Raw genomic sequence first — 17744 nt, forward strand, 5'->3', positions numbered from 1 at the left:
AATGTGGCCTAGTGAATAGAGCACTGGGACTCGACAGAGCTGAGGATAGGACCCAGATCTCTCACTGCCCTGCTGGATGACCTTGAGCAAGTCACGCCACTGCCCCATGCCTCAGTTTCCCCATCTGGAGAATGGGGGGGTGATGATACTTGCCTCCTTCATAAAGCACTTTTACACAGGTGAAAAGGGCTAGATCAGATCTCAGTATTACCACTGTTCAGTATTAACTAGGCAAACTTCACATTCTCTTATCGGAGTTTTTAATGGAATTTCTTATGTTCCTTTTTTTTTTTTTAAATAGAAGGAACTTTATAACATGAGGCTACTTAGCAAGCTGCCCTCTAAACACTTTAACCAACACTCCTTACCGAGGTCCCGAGCAGGTGGGAGCCCCCCTCCTGAGCTGCGTAGCTTGTACCTGGAAAAGGAGTAGTGTCACAGAGGCCAGGGCTCCACTGCCCTGCCTCATTCACTGCATAGGCGTTCATTTGAATTGCTCGGTAAATGGGGCTCATTCAAGCATCTGTTTTTTAATCATGCTAAAAGCAAGGTGAGACCTCCTAGCAACAAAGGAGCAGGTCCCACGTACAGGATAGGGGATTATCCTAGCGCGCGGTGACTCTGAAAAGGATTTAGGGGTCAGAGTGGACAAGCAACGCAAGAGGAGCTCTCCCATGCAGTGCTGTGGCTGAAGGCACTAACGTGATCCTGGGATGTATAGACGAGGGAACATTGAATAGGCGCAAGGAAGCGGTGTTATCTCTGGAGACAACTTTGGTGAGCTCATTACTGGCACAGTGTGTCCAGTTCTGGTATCGGCATGTTGAAAAGGTGCTGAAAAGAGCTACATGAATGACCTGAGATCTGGAAAACAGGCCTTATGGTAGCAAAGAATCCTGTGGCACCTTATAGACTATGGCTACACTTGCACTTCAAAGCGCTGCCGCTTTGAAGCGCTAAGTGTAGTCAAAGCGCCAGCACTGGGAGAGAGAGCTCTCCCAGCGCTGTCCGTACTCCCAGCGCTGTCCGTACTCCACCTCCCTGTGGGGAATAACGTACAGCGCTGGGAGCCGCGCTCCCAGCGCTGGGGCTTTGACCACACTGGCGCTTTGCAGCGCCGCAATTTGCAGCGCTGGAGAGGGTGTGTTTTCACACCCTGCTGCAGCGCTGCAAATTTGCAAGTGTAGCCATGGGCTAACAGACGTTTTGCAGCATGAGCTTTCGTGGGTGAATACCCACTTCGTCGGATGCAAGGCCTTATGGTGAGAGACTTAAGAAGCTCAATCGGTTGAGCTTAGCCTTCTCTTTGGCCTAGAGAGAGAGGAGAAGACTTCTGATAGTAGAGGACTCTTTAGTCTAGCAGACAAAGATCTAACACGATGCAACGGCTGGAAGATGACTCTAGACACATTCAAATTAGAAATAAGGGGCATATTTTAACATTGAAGGCCATTAAGTTTTGGGACAGTTAACCAAAGGATGAGATGGATTCTCCATTACTTGAATTCGTTAAGTCTGGATGTCTTTCTAGAAGACAGGCCCCCCCGACAGAAATTCCAGGCTCCAGGGGCGGGTCCCAGGGCGGAAGTGACAAATCCGTCACTTCCAGGACCACCCACTCCGGCCCACGGGCCCCACCAAAGCACCAGGCCCAGAGCGGTCTCTTATGCGTAGGTGTCCGGCAGCCTGCCAGGGCAATACTGCAGCGGTGGCTGGGGGCCTCCAGGACCTTTTAAATTGCTCAGGCCTCTTGGCAATTGCCACCTTTGTCGTCCCCCGCCCCCCCCCCACCCCAGTCGGCAGGCCTGCTTGAAGATATGCTTTAGCTCATCCAGAAGTTACAGGCTTGATCAGGAGTCATAGGCTGAGGTTCTCTGGCCTGCGTTGTGCAGGTCAGACTAGATAATCAGAGTGATCCCTCAAGTGGCCCTTGACATCTGTGAATCTCACTGACTTTGTGTCATCCCAAAATTTTCCACTGCTCATTTAAAGTGGGCCGTGTATGTACTCAGCGCAGCCATCCTGAGCAGCGCATGAGCTCAGCGAGAAAACGGTGCAAAATACACTGAGCTTGTGCCGCGTGCAGTCGCCGGCGTGTGCAAAGAGGGTCAAATCTAAACCCGTTTTCACCCCAGCAGTCCAAGGAACTCTCCTCAACGGGGGCGATTTCCCTCAGCATTATCTGGCACTTCCATAGCAAATATTACAGGAGGGAGCATGGTCCAGCCCTTACGTTCGGGCGAGTGGGAGTCAGCCAGGAACAACACCCAGCTTGCCTATGTCACTGACTCTGTACGACAATGAGCAAGTTACTTAACCGTCCCGTGCCTCGGTTTCCCCACCTCTGCAAAGGAGATAGTACTTACCCCCGAGAGGTCTAGGGCAGTAATGCTCCCCTCCTAGGATACTCACATCAAAGGGCTGTACAGAGGTGTAATTAATATTTGACAATGATCCTCAATAAGAAGATTGCCAAAGTCTATAGACTAAAGTTCCCCAGCTGACACTGTGTTGTGTGTCATAGCCATTCAGAACGTCACAGAAGCGGCAGGGATAGAAGACTGATACCCCCTGCTCCAGAAGCCCAGGCCCCCATCCCTTGCCCTAAAGGAGGATCTCCATTAGCAGTATAAGGCCAATGAGGCACAGCTGAGCAGTTCTGATTCCACCCAGCAGAGGGCAGTGGCCCCTCTCGTGCACACCAGTTCGCCAATTGCTGCATGGTTGGGATGGGAAGGTTACAAAAACCAAAAAGGGAGGGAGCGTGTAGGACGATGCCCTGTTTAGATGATCTCAGAGGTATCTCTGGTGGCAGAGTCCCAACTAAGTGGGAGCAGCAGTCACAAGGGGGGGAGAGGGAGACCCACATGCCTGTTAAGCACGCCCCTGCCCTCCTTCATTGCCCCCAGAGCACAATGGGTAATATATATAACGCTCCCCGCATCCACCCAAGAGTATGCCTGGGAGGTCTGCTCCATAACGTGGCCCTTGTCACCCTTCAGAGTTCTAGCACCTCTTTGATGTGTTAATTGGGTGGGCATTGGGTGGAGTGTGGGGGGGATGAGTTTGACTTGTGTAACCTGAGCTGTCCCTCCACCAGGCTCTTTACAATTCAGCTACATCTGGAAGGAAATAGCCTCCATTGAGGGCAGTTTCTTTTGTGTCAATTGGTCCTGAAATCAAAGCAAAGAGCCCCTTCCCATTCCCACTGCCCCTGAAGCCTGCGCAGAGGCCAGCTTAATATTTAACTGCCAAAGTAAATGCAATAATTTAAAGCTTCCCCCCCCCAGCCAAAAATAAATAAATAGGAGGGGAATAATCAGATCCCGCTGCTTTCCCATAGCTTCCCTCCTTTTAAAAGTGTAATTTAATCAGCATGAGAAAATTAAGAAAATGTAATTGACTCATTATGGTTATCTTTCACCACAAGTCTTTATTGTTAGAGATTTTTTGACTGGCTGATCAAGCGTCCTTCAGTCCAATGGGGTGTTGGTGTGGTGACAAGCGCCACCTGCTGAGCAGCCTGCAGCAGGCTGGGTTTTGGTGGCAGGCCTCCATCGCATGGGCTGACGCCCACATGTAGCATTTGAGATCTCAGAGGGAGTATTTTTGTGTGGCCGAGGGAGGAACGGAAAGTCTCTCCATTCCCTGAGCTGGTCCATTGTTACAGGCATACATGTATTAGTGGTTTGGTAAAGTCTGCGATATACTAGTACCGTGCTTCGTCGACAATAAACCTGGCTGGGCGCCTTCGTCCCTTAACAGATCTTGTGGTCATTGGGTGGTTTGCTCGAGGTCTACTGTGCTATCTGTCTGCGCAGGGCTGGGGTGGCACACAGAGGGAACATACACATGCAGCCAAACATCTATCAACATCTAACCACAGCTGGTTCCCCAGTTTTGCAGCTGCATGCAGTGGGAGGGCAGAGAGGATCTCTGGTGGCTTGCTGACTTGGTTTGCACTGGATGGCCTTGCCTACGATGGAAAGAAGAGAACCTGAATTCACCACCAGTAGTATAGACAGGGCTCAGGAATTACCCAGTTGAATGTTTGGTCGCTCTGGTGAGGCTGCCCACAAGAGATCCAGTGGCAGGGGGTGGATTTGGTGATACGCACATTGGCTCACTTGGAACTCGGGGCCAGAGATATTTTTAGGAACCAAAATATATCGCTGAGCCCTCCTGAAAACTGGGCCACTTATTTAGGTGCCTGTATGGGAATCGAGCTCTTGAAATCTGGCCTTGATCTGAGACCTCACCCCGATCGTCTCACCTATGGCACCAGTCAGACGGCAGATGGTAATGGCTTTCAGTAAGCGTCCACCTGGGCTAGATTAGAACAGGTGACTTCTCTACCTGGGAGACAGGGTGGGTGAGGGAATATCTTTTATTGGACCAACTTCTGTTGGTGAGAGAGACGCTTTTGAGCTACACACAGATCTTTTTCAGGGCTGGGAAACTAGCTCTGAGTGTCAAAGCTAAATACAAGGTGGAACAGATTGTTTAGCTAGGCACCAAGAGGTAAAAAGCTCTGTGTTCAATTGCCACTTTCTTAAATCCCTGAGATCCTCCCTGTCCTAGCGCTGGAGAGGAAAGGAAGAGAAACAGCACCTGAGCCAATTCTGGGTCCAGTTCTGATTAGCTCACATGCCATGGACAGAAATCATGCAAGGCGAGGAGAGCAGTCATGCTGGCGTATGAATACAGCAAGTAAGCCTTTTCTGGCTAAGAACTCCGTGCAAGGTCCCTATGATGCCATGTGCCCTAGATCTGTTCCTGGAGTGTCGTGTTAAACATGGCGATTAAGGACAGGTGGTGTGGGGTGAGCTTCCAGTTGGCAGGGAACAGGGAAAGACCATCCCTTTCCTTGCGGGCAGCGCTCTGGCCAGTGTTATACAAGAGGTCAGACTGGCTGATCACAATGGGCCCTTCTGGCCTTACTTAGGGAGTCTCAGCTTACACCTCGAATATGAAATACCTGCTTCCACCAGGATGCAGTCACAACTCCCTGGTGTTTCAGCCATCACTTAGTGTACACAAGTATCTGCATGGGGCACAAATCTTTAACAGTGGGCTCTTCAGTCTAGCAGAGATAACGTGATCCCATGGCTGGAAACTGAAGCTAGACAAATTCAGCCGGGAGAAAAGGAGTAAAGACCCGCAGAAGAGCTCTGTGTGGCTCGAAAGCTTCTCTTTCACCAACAGAAGTTGGCCCAATAAAAGGTATTACCCCACCTACCTGGGGTGTGTCGCATACGTTGTTGAAGTGAGGGTAATGAAGTGTGGGAACAGCTTGCCAAGGCTTGTGGATTTTCCATCACTGACCATTTTAAAATCCAAATAAGATTTTTTTTCCCTAAAAGCTCAGCTCTAGGAATTACTGTGGGGGCAATTCTCGGGCCTGTGTTATGCAGGGGGTCAGACTAGATGATCGCAGTGGTCCTTCTGGCTTTGGGATCGATGAAGGGTGCTCTATAGGGAGAGACAGACCTTGCCCCAAAGACCCTACAGTCTAAATAGGCAAACCGGTGACAGGGGAAACTGAGGAACAGAGGGAGGCTGTGACATGCCCATGATGACACAGCAGGCCCGGCAAAGCCTGGAATAGAACCCACGTCTTTGGGCTCTCAGCCCTGTGCTCTGTCTGCCGGACCATGCTGTCTCTTTGCCACATGGCACAACCTATGGAAATGCCCAGTGGAACCAAAGCGTCCCACCCTGGCTGACCCCTGGCCTGGCCCGGCCCATGGCCTCAGCAACACCAGCACTGCTCAGTGTGTGCAGCCCACTCAGCCTTTGGCCTGTCTGCTGGGGTTCTCTGTGGGGCTGGGAGCCTCTAGGAAGTGGCCCAGGATCATCGAACTCACGTCACATGGGCTGCCAAACTGCCATCTGCTGCGGAGACCTGTGTCACTCTTAGCGTATGCGCAACATGCCTCACATTGGAGTCATCACCGAATTGGGTCCGCTGGCTGGATCATTAGCTTGCCCAGGCCAGGTACCGACGGGGAGCGCGACATGAACACTGACATGAAGGGCCCGGAGGTAGAAGGCCCTGTAGCCCGTGCCTGACACCTGAGCCAGCCAGTGAACATTTTAACAGCACACGTGCTTCTGTCTCTCTCCCACTGAGTCCCAAAGAGAATGTTCTTCCCCTGGGATGCCAGATCCCACAGCAACGGTGTTCTCCTCTGTGTCTGGAATAGGGGGCCGGGCGGGGCTTAGAATATGGAGCTGCTGGTAGGGCCCTGCCCCCTGCCAAGAGAAGTCAAACTCCCATTGGGCTGGCTTGGGCTCTTGTTGGCATAACCCAGACATGGGTGATCGTCATTTCACACTCATGCGACCAAGGGCACACTCAGGCCCTTCGATCTACATGACCAGGCAGTTCCAATTTATTCAGAACCTAGAAGGGTCCAAGGCCCGAACCCCAAAGGCCTGGTGTAAATGGTGCAAGCTCAGTGGAGCTGCCCCTTTGTACACCAGGGCTGAAGTTGCTACGTAGCTCATAGACCCTTTTCCTGTTTCCATGCGCCTTGGGCGATATTCCTCCTCCATGAGAATTCTCCCATCGACGGAGCTGTTTAATTGCAGGCGCTGGGCTGTTTGCTGAATCAATACAACAGCTGCCACATCTGCTGCGTGGAAAGTTTCAAGGCAGAAATGAGCATTAGGGGCTCTGAACCTTCCCCACCCCTCCTCAAAAATTAGATTTACAAATCTAATCCTAGCGACCACTGGCTTTGACAAATGGCTTATCTCCCGCCACACCGACCCAGCCGGCACGCCAGAGCAGGCAGAACGGGATCAAGCCATTTAAAAAGGCAGACAGCAGAACAACAGAGGGCTCAGGACCTCTACCTTGACGCTGACCCTGTGTTGACCCTGACACTGAGCTGGCGGCCCAAGGGACCGTCATTAATGGACTGCTACAAAGCACTCTCTAGGGTAACCAAGGAAACAAACACTAGCTTTACATGTAGCTTTTCTCTCTCCCCTTTTGCAAATATAATGAGATCAATTTGCAACTTAAAAAAAACCCCACCAAACCCCAAGGAGAAAATCATCAAATTCATTTAGGAGCTGTAGAACTTCGCCGCCTCTTGGCGCTTCAAAGGATCAATTTTTTTTCCCCGGCAGGCAATAGCCAGGTAATTATGTTGCAACGTGCGACCAGTTCTAAGCCATTCAATAGTGTTCCAAAGAACTTCTACTTTTCCCACTGTTTCACTCAGGTTCCGATAACCTCCGAGGTGGGTGAGCACTGGGCAGTGTTTCACAATGTGCTTGATTGGCAGGTGATTTGTTTGCTTTCTTGTAATTGGTTTAGGCCCTGTATATATGGGTTGGTTGTCTCCCCCAGCCATTGTACTGACACTAATGTAGTCGGACCAAAGCAAGCCCTGAATATTGATGGTGTAAAATGGGACCTGCAGCAGTGCCAGATGTCTGCATTAGTGGTTTTTACTGGTGTAGCTATGCTGGTGCAAATGGCCCTGGTCTAGCAAAACCCATAAATTCCCAGGAGGAGCCTGGAGAAGGAGCTCCAGCTGCCACATTATTCTTGTTACAAACATATTCTGGCTGTTCCATGTGATCAAGAAAAAGAAATCAGAAGGCAAAGACTGTAACAGAGAGATGCTTTATCATGTGTCAAGTATCAGGGGGTAGCCGTGTTAATCTGTATCCACAAAAGCAACAAGGAGTTCGGTGGCACCTTAAAGACTTAAAGATGCATCTGAAAAAGTGGATTTTTTACAAAAGCTTATGCCCAAATAAATCTGTTAGTCTTTAAGGTGCCACCGGACTCCTTGTTGTTTTTATTATGTGTGTTCTAATGCCTAGACACCGGGGCCTGATCCTTGGCTGCAATAACAATAATATTGGGTTTCCAGGAGAGAGCCAAGTGTGCGTATCTGCTTTAGCAGGCTGAATCTGAACACAGAAGGACAGTTACCTCTGCAGCAGAAGCAGGAGAAGAGTTGGGGGAGGAGGGTAGAACCTCGTAAGAACAGCCATACTGGATCAGACCAATGGTCCATCTAGCCCAGAATCCTGTCTTCCGACACTGGCCAAAGCCAGGTGCTTCAGTGGGAATGAACAGAACAGGTAATCGCCAAGTGATTGATCTCTCTCCATTTACATGCGCAATACTTAGAAAAACAAGTCATAATGGAGACAAGCCCCACCTGTGTAAATTGCAGAAAACTTTGGAAAATCATGTGATCTGAGGGAGAAAAAAGAGTGTTTGTTTGTTTGTTTGTTTTAAATTTGCAGCCTGAAAGTTACATTTAGGTATTGTAAGCGAATGCTGATCAGTAACTGCCTTCTGCCATATTGTTTCAGGGACCCATTGTTGTCAGAGTGTTGTCAGATGCTACCGGTGTGGTGCTCTGTCCTCTCCTTGTTGGTATCACTCGGCTGCGTGCGTGTGTTCCCTCTGTGTGCTGCCCCAGCTCTGCGCAGATAGCTGACCCAGCAGACCTGAAGAGAACCCTCAATGACCACAGAGTCTAGTAAGGTACGAAGGCACGTCGGCCAGGTTTATTGCCGTATTGGATACAGTAGTAGTTCTCCGAAGATTACTTAGTCTACCGAGCATACTACGAATATGTACCCACGGTCAATGGACTCGGCTCAGTCAGTGGCGGGACTTTCCACTCCCCCCTAGGCCGGACAAAGACACCGCCCCAGGGATGCATTCTTATACACAGGTACAAACAAGTTACACATCACTCCTGACGTATGGAGGTGCAACCCTTCCACGAAGCAAGGTACAACCCCTTTACGTAGTAAGGTGCCGCCTCTCACCTTGTACGTGTTGGTTCGATCAAAACAACTCTATCCATCATATTACCCTTTTGCCCCTGTCATTGGGATGGGCCAGCCTGTTCCTTGTTATCTGTGTGGAATGTGCAAGTATGTGAATGTTCTGATATCTAGTGTTCAGTACCTTTTAGGTACGTATCTTCTTGCAGCATCAGCCCTTTCCTTGCCAGCTTCTGTGAGCAGGGCCTGCCTCTGGCTCACAGCTTAACTTTGCTTTATGTTAGCAAAGTCTTGACCATTACTTTAGTTCAGGCCTCATACTGGGCCTTTGATACCAAGGTTTATATCTTAGGGCCTCCTCTTACTACACCCATGTCTATTTCACCTTGGGGCTGCTTTCCCTGAAACTGATGAGGCATATGACAAATGCCAGTCAATGAACAGGCAGTGGGAGACAGAGTCCGCGTGAGACGAGCTTCTGATCTCCTCTGGCTGCCCTGGATTCATGTGCTGTGACCCAGATGACATCACATAAAAGGGGCTCTTTTCCTAGCTAACAGCATTTCTTTCCGTGCGGCTCTGGATAGACGCCTGTTGGTGCCAATAGCCTCTTGGACAGGGAGAGAGAGGAGAGACGTTTCCCGTGGCAGAACCCTTTTCACCAGTCTAGAAACCCCAGCTTTCTGGCGCCCTTAGCAGCTTTGCTGAGGCCTAGCGGGCTGGGTGGGTACATGGAGGAAAAGGTAGCTGTGATTCTGCCCCAGGGATGTGGCTGGTACATCCAATGGGCTCGATTCGGAAGGAGGCACGCCGTGCCGCCCAGCTTCAGGCCCATAACGAAGCATTCACATTCCATTGGAGAATGCGTGCCCCATGAGAGACAGCCACCCCGCAGTGGGAGAGCACAGGCCCCAAGATGCAACCCAATCCGAAAGTCCCCACTTAGATCATCTTTGCTCTGTACCGCCACCTAGTGATTGCAGTAAACTCTAGCGGGAATGTTGCCGTGAAGGCTTCATCGCGGGAGAAAGGATGTTTGGCGGTTGGCACTTGGTAACGGCATCCATCCCCGCACTGGCTACAACGAGCGTGGCTTGAACAGTAAATGCAGATGTTCGTACTGGGAACGCAAGAAGTGACAATCCGGAAACCAGACCAACAGCCTCCTGCTTCCCCCCACCCCCAAACTTCCCCCCCCAACAACCTGATTTGCACAGCCACCCACCATATGGTGTAAACAAAGAGAAGAGAAGAAAATGATCCAATTAGCACATGCAATTGCCAACTTTCAGACTACTAATCAGCTACGCAACTGCCCTAGGTGAGAACCTATAATCAAGGAAGTAGCAAGATCACAACAATATATAGAGACGCGTGCATAGACGAGGGCTAATTGTATAAACAGAGGCCGCGATTCTTTCCCAGATGCTGTTTAAACCTCCCAATGCCTTCATCCAGCAAAGCGATTCCACCTCTGAATCTTGCTATAAAGGCTTCTCTTTGTTTCTAAGGAGCAAGGTGGTTAGCAGAACAAATGCAGGCGTGCCAGGCTGGAGGGTGGAAGATGGGCAGAAGACTCTCGTTGGGTGCAGGCTGGGCTGCCAGAAAAACCAGCGGTTCAGGCTGAATGAATTAACGGGGCTCGGGGAATGGACTAGAAGTTGGGTTGAACAGGGAACTTGCTGGGCGGTGGAGCTGGAATAATTTTTATAGTGGGGGCGCTGAAGGTAGAAACCATGTATTTGAGTTATTATTACTGCAAGCCACGGGGTTGCAGCAGCACTCCCACTTCCGGCACCTGTGTGGCTGGGTCTTTTGAGAAATGTGTTGGCTGCTGCAAGGTACCTGATTTCAGAGCTGCCTGTCGTCTCCCCAGAACTGGTATGAGCCATGTAATGCTGTTATCAGAATATCGTGCACAGACAGATATGGAGACAGCGCGGTGGGGTCCCAAGGCATGACCAGGGCTTCTAGGTGCTGTGGGAATACAAATAAATAATAATGACATGTGGCAGGCCAGCCATACTGACGGGATCAGCAGAGGGGAATGTCTCCTGAGAAGCAGGGACTTAGAAAAAGATTTAGGGGTTGTGGTGGATAATCAGCTGAACAGGTGTGACGCAGTGGCTAAAAGGACGAATGTGATCCTGGGATGCGTAAACGGGAATCTCGAGTAGGAGTAGAGAGGTTACAGTGCCTCTGTATTTGACACTGGTGCAACGGCTGCTGGAATCCTGCATCCAGTTCTGGTGTCCACAGTTCAAGGATGTTGATAAATTGGAAAGGGGTCAGCGGCACAGGCGCCGATTTTCCATTGTGCTTGACCCCAGCTCTGCCCCAGACTCCACCCCCATCCCACGCCTTCCCTCAAGGCCACACCTCCACCTCTTCCTGACCCCTCCCCATAGCGCGCCGCATCCTCACTGCTCCTGCCCCCAGCCTCCCGCCTGCATGCCACGAAACAGCTAATTGCAGTGGGAGGGGCGGGAGCGAGGGGGAAGTGCTGATTGGCGGGGCCTGCCGCAGGCAGGAGGTTCTGGGGACAGGGGGAGATGCTGATGGAAGGGCTGCCGGTGGATTTTTTTTCCCCGTTGGTGTACCAGCCCCAGAGTCAGCACCTATGTTCAGAGCTGCGCCCCGAGAATGATTAGAAAACCCGCCTTATAGCGACAGATTCAAGAAACTCAATTTATTTAGTGTAACAAAGATGGTTAAGGGGTGACTGGATCACCGTCTATAAGTATTGACATGGGGAACAAATATTTGATCATGGGCTCTTTAATCTACCAGAGGAAGGTCTAACACAATACAATGGCTGGAAGTTGAAGCTAGACAAATTCAGACTAGAAATAAGGCGTAAATTTTGAAGAGTGAAGCTTGTGGTGGAGTCTCCTCCAGCTCCATCCCAGGCAACTTTAAAATCAAGAGAAGACTAGATGTTTTGCTAAAAGCTCTGCTCAAAGAATTATTGTGAGGCAGTCCTCTGGCCTGCGTTATACAGGCTGTCGGACTAAGATCACAGTGGTCCCTTCTGGGCTTGGACTCTCTAACGGAAGATTGGATGTAATTGACTAACTTATTGTAGGTCTCAAGGGAGAAGTGAGTTTTCAGGAGGTGTATCACACACACACCCTACCTCTCTCCTGATTTGCAGTCCCTTGCGCTAGTTCCTGGACAATGCTTTTGACACTTTCTAACATGGCCCCATCAACATGCCTGAAGCCTGCCTTGGAAAGACCTCTAAGAGTGAATGATTTGGGTCTCCCTGGCTCATTCAGTCCACAGCATCTCAGCTGAGGATGCTAACGGGGTGGGGCGGGGGGTTGTGAGGTGGATACTAGTTTGGTAGGTACTGGATTGAGACCCATACGTTTGATTTGCCATAGGAGTGTTCCATCCTCTTAGCCTGCCAGAATGCTTCACAAAGCAGTGAGAACTATACAACTGGGGCCACTTCTGCAGCTGGACTTAAGGCATTGGGCCAGTATCATTGAAAGCTTTCTGGTTCTCATCAACAGCACTGCAGTTAGTGGAGGAGTCTTTCCGCCTGCTCCATTCACCCACTGGCGGCTTCCATTGCCCATCCAGTCAGAATTTGCTCCCCAGATTTTCCCATGTTCTTTGGAATCCCGTCGTGGGCTGAAACGGCGCTAGAGGGCATGGAAAGGTCGTAAGGGTCTGGCAGTGTCACCATCTCCAGAGACGAGTGTCACCTTTGCTATCAGGTGTCACTTTTATTCTTTTCTAGCAGATTTTCTTCCGAGCTTTTTTTTAATGACAGAAACAAAAGATCACAACTTGCAGGAATAACTAAAAATGATTTCTTCCTTACCCCTAAACTGCAAACGTAGGAATAAAATAAAGAGCCAAACAAAGGAAAGTCAGAAAGCACAGGTGGGGAGGAAATAGAAAACGACTCAGGAGAAGGAGAGGGGGAAAGAAAAGAAAAGGAAAGAAATACAATTACTGAGACAATAACAGAAGGCGACAAAGAGGCAAAGATAGGGAACGAGGAAAGATAATCAAAAGAGAAGGAGAGAAAAAACAATCAGAGGAAGGAGAAATAAAAGGAAGATCATGAATAAAGATAGAAGGGGGCAGGCAGAGCTGGGCTGAGAACCGGAACTGAATGTATAATTGGATTTCTGGCCGTGTGTGTTGTGATAAGAAATTCCATGTGCTGATTCTTTTTAAAAATACATATTTCACTGTGAGATTTGAATATGGCCAGGCAAAACCCCATTCGCACCGAAAATAAACATTACAGACTATGGGGGGGAATAACCCTTGACAGCAGTGGGGCAGAATTGGGTCCCACCAAGAGTTTTGGCCCAGGCCTCACAGGTATTTAGGCTCTTTATTTCACCCACCTTGTCTCTCTAATTGATTTCAGTGGAAGTTACGTTTTTTATTGGACCAACTTCTGTTGGTGAAAGAGACGAAGTTTCAAGCTACATAGAGCTTGTCTCTTTCACCGATAAAGTTAGTCCAGTAAAAGGTATTATCTCACTCACCTTATCTCTCTACTATACTGAGCCCATCATGCCTCCAACGACACTGCAATTTGAAATCTAGGGATGTAAGGAACCTAAATATCTTTGAGGATCTGGGCTTTTGTCTCCATCTCTAGAGCATCAGTGGTTCCAGTCCAATGCGGGGCTGGTAGCGACTGAAGGTTATTACCCTCTGATTGGGGGCCTGCATTGTGGGTGGTCTCACCAAAGTCCCTGGCATCACAAACGGAAGCAACACAATTGGCTGTAACCGGCCCCTGTTTGTTCTCTCAGCAGAGGCACCCAGGACCAAACGGGACATAGAGACAATGAATTAGTGTGATGTCTCTAGAAGCGCTCAGTGGATGGGAAGCCTGCCCTGTGCTTACTGGCTGTCCATGCCCCGGGCTGGCACCATTCACTGTGCACTCACTCCTCTCCACACGCGGGCAACAAAGACTTTGCAACTGGGCCCGCTCAGTGCCTGAGCTGGTTCCTCGGTAACCTGCACTACCATGGAGGAGATCCCAGCTCAGCATCAGACTCACCGGCTCCCAAGGACAGAGGAAGCCAGTAAAGGGTTCTGATGAATGCTGGCAGCGTGGGTGGGGGCATGGCAGCCTGCCTCCCTTTGGAGCATGCGACAGGGACAGATGGATTTCCCCAAATTCAGCTCCTGCTGGGAGGTTACCTACTGGGTTGGATTTGGGAGTTTTGGTTCAGGTTCCTTATGATTAAGGAACTCCAACCCTGGGCCAGGGTCCCATTGTGCCTGGCACGTTGCAGCCAACTGGCGGATACATCAAACGAGATATAAGCATAGCATAGCACGCGTGGTCCCGGCATATCAGCTGCTGAGCAATTGTTCCCTTGTGGAAAGGATAAAGAATTATTTGTATTTTTTCACCTGGGCTTGATTGTTTAAGCCAAGCCAGCTACTGTGTCTTTTGGACATGAGTGTGAAAATCTTTCTCTCACTCACACACACACACACACACACCCTCTCTCTCTCTCTCTCTCTCTCTCTCTGCCAGAGCACCTGATCACTACACAGAGCCATTGTGGTTGGGCAGGGGACTGGGAGCCAGGAGATCCAGATTCCTAGATCTGCTATGGGCTTCCTTGGGTGACCGTAGGCAAGTGATTTCCTCTTGCTATGAGCCAGTTTCCTCATTTGTACAGCGGGAATCAGAAGACTTCCTCATCTCACAGGGAAGTGGCAAGACTTGGGTTTGCTAGCGTTCATGGAGTGCTTTGAAATCTTGGATTGGAAAATGGAACAGAAGTGCCCGTGTTTGCTAGTGTTTGATTGACATTAAATATTGCAATGATTCGTTACGCCCGACATGTTAATAGCAGGGGCGATATGACCAGTAGACTCTCTAGGACGGCAGTTCGGGGATCAGAATCGAATCTAGTCTGTCAAGAAGGGCCTGGAACATTCAACCTTCCTCCCAGCTCTGTTCAGCCCCAGCCTTGGTGGAGAGGACGTTCTGAGGAGTAATTCAGGAGAGGCTGCCCAGCTCCTGCCAGGAGATCTGAATTCCAGCGGGGCAGGTTCTGCCGGCATTATGGAAGGGATTATGGATTATGAATGCAAACCTCAGGAGACCTGGGCCAACCTTCCTGAATAAAACATGACTCGTCCGTCTCCTCGCGTGCTCCAGTCACCTTAGCAGAGCCTGCTTTGTGCTAATCCAGCTGCAGCTGTTTAACTTTCCTGGGTGGTTTCACCCTTGAACGTGTGTTGCTTTTATCTCGCTGCTGTTCCTGCTGCTGCAGTCCCAGGGCGCTTTCGGCTCTGGGCTCAGAGTTCTGAGCTCCTGGGCCTAGATCCTCACAGGTATTTAGGTGCCTAAATCCTGTTTCAATCCATAGAGCACGTAGAGGAGTCAGCATCATGTTCCCCATGCTGGAAATGGGGGAACTGAGGTTAAGTTATTTACCCAAGGTCACCGAATGACAGAATTCAGTTCTGCTGACTCCTCCTCCTGTGGATTAGGGAGAGTCTAGAATCAGGGAGGATTGGCAATCCCGGGGTGAAACGTCCCACTGCATCCCAGGCAACGAGGGGGCAGGGGGTCCTTGTCACAAGCTGTCTTTGGAGTCTTCGATACACAGTTCTGTGCCCTGGAGTCAGTCTGTCATCCCCATCCAGGCAGGATTCCAAAGATGATGATGGATTGATTGATTCATTGATTAATTATTTTTAGCACAAGTGGGTGCCTACTTTCATTTTTCTAGGTGGGTGCTCCACCGCTTCCCCCAAGGCCCCACCCTCGTTCCACCTCTTCCCACCCCCTCTCCGTTGTATTCCCTCCCCCCAGCACCTCCTACCCGCCACCAAACAGCTGATCGGCAGGTGGCTGGGGGTGCTGAGCACCCACTGTTTTTTTCCGTGGGTGCTCCGGGGCTGGAGTCGGCACCTATGATTTCTGTTATGGTATGATCTCGAGTTCCCAGCTCGCCAGTCACTTTCCGCACACGTGGTGAGACAGAAGGTGTGCCTCCGCTGCAATCGGGGCGATGACTGTAGCAGGGGTAGGCGCTCCCAGTCTAGCTAGTGCGGCTAACAATAGCAACGGCTGTGCAAACCCAGGTGGGCACGTTCTTGCTTTCCTAGCTTGCACTGGGGTCCATGTCACCTTGATTTCACTGCTCTTTTTAACTGCGCTTGCTAGATTAAAGCTAGCACATGGGTATGCCAACCCAGGCTGCCATCTCCCCACCGACTGCAGTGTAGACATATCCAGATCCTAGCCTATTCTGTATCCGTTCCCATTCTGCACTCATCACCGTAGTATCTGAGCATAGGCGCCGGAAGTAGAGGTGCTGCAGCACCCCAGGTTTTCTGCAGGGCTGCTGGCCCCACGCCCAGGACTCCGCTCCCCAGCTCGGGTCCTGGGAGCTGCCCCCATGCCCCACTCCCCAGGGCTGACTCCGCGCCCGAGGCCCTGCTCCCGGCCTTCCGCCTGGGACGCCGCTCCCCAGCTCGGGTCCTGGGAGCCAGCCCCATGCCCCACTCCCCAGGGCTGACTCCGCGTCCGAGGCCCTGCTCCCGGCCTTCCGCCTGGGACGCCGCTCCCCAGCTCGGGTCCTGGGAGCCGCCCCCATGCCCCACTCCCCAGGGCTGACTCCATGCCCGAGCCCTGCTCCCGGCCTTCTGCCTCGACGCTGCTCCCCAGCTCGGGTCCTGGGAGCCGGCCCCATGCCCCACTCCCCAGGGCTGACTCCGCGCCCGAGGCCCTGCTCCCGGCCTTCCGCCTGGGACGCCGCTCCCCAGCTCGGGTCCCGCTCCCCAGGGCTGACTCCGCGCCTGAGGCCCTGCTCCCGGCCTTCCGCCCGGGACTCCGCTCCCCAGCCCGGGGCTCGGGCCAGGCCACTGGTCCCAGCCACTGTCTCTGTGTCTTGCTCCCCACGCCCACCCCCAGCTGTGTCCTCAGTCTCAGCCCCCTTACCACTGTCTGGGTCCCCCCCTCTCAGAGACAAGGGGTCAGGCAGGATCGTACTTGGCTAGCCCGAGCTGCAATGCCAGACTGCTGCGTATGTCTCCCCGTGGTGGGAATTACATCCTCCGTGTCTTGCCCTGGGTCACACAGGGACTCTGTAGTAGCCAGCATAGGAACCAAACCCATATCTCCTGAGTCCTAGACCACTGGCTTAACCACAGGACCTTCCTGCAAAGATACACTGATGGCCACTAGAAATGGCCTGGATGAATCTTAAAAAATTCAGCTGAGTTCCTAACTCTTCAGAAGCTTGTGGTTCTCATCCTGAATCCGAGCGCTTTGTCCCCTTTTCTCCCCCATTTTACCAAAGAGGAAACTGAGGCACAGAGAGATGACATGGCAGGTCCCAGGCTACACAGCAAGGCAGTGGCAGGGCCACAATCACAATGGAGTTTTTGTCACCCGCTTCCCTACTGAGCCCCTAAACCAGGCTGCCTGAGGTAGTGGGGGAGGAAGCTTTGTCACCGTGTCACCATCCTCTCGGCTAGTTTGTGGTGGAGATCTCATGAGGAAAAGGTTTTTCTAAAAGACTGATGCAAGGGAGAAAGGTTGGTCCTGTGGGTTAGGCCCAGGATAGGTACTGAATCATAGTAATGTCGGGCTGGGAGGGTCCTCGAGAGGCCATCCAGCTCAGCCTCCCATGCTGAGTCAGGAAGGAGTCAACCCAGATCATCCCTGACAGGGGTTTGCCCAACCTATTCTTAAAAACCTCCAGTGACGGGGATTCCACAGCCGCCCTTGGAAGCCTGTTCCAGTGCTTAACTACCCTGAGAGATAGAAAGTTTTCCTAGTATCCAACCTGACTCTCCCTTGCTGCGGATTAAGCTGATTCCTACGTTGTCCTTCCTTTACACTGAGAACAATTGATCTTATTTATAACAGCCCGTAACATGTCTGTGGCTATTACCGGGTCCTCCCTCAGTTTTCTTTTCTCACGATTAAACATATTCCATTTTTGTTAACTTTGCTAATC

The sequence above is a fragment of the Mauremys mutica genome, chromosome 5 (assembly GCF_020497125.1).
Source record: "Mauremys mutica isolate MM-2020 ecotype Southern chromosome 5, ASM2049712v1, whole genome shotgun sequence".
Lineage (NCBI taxonomy): Eukaryota > Metazoa > Chordata > Testudines > Geoemydidae > Mauremys > Mauremys mutica.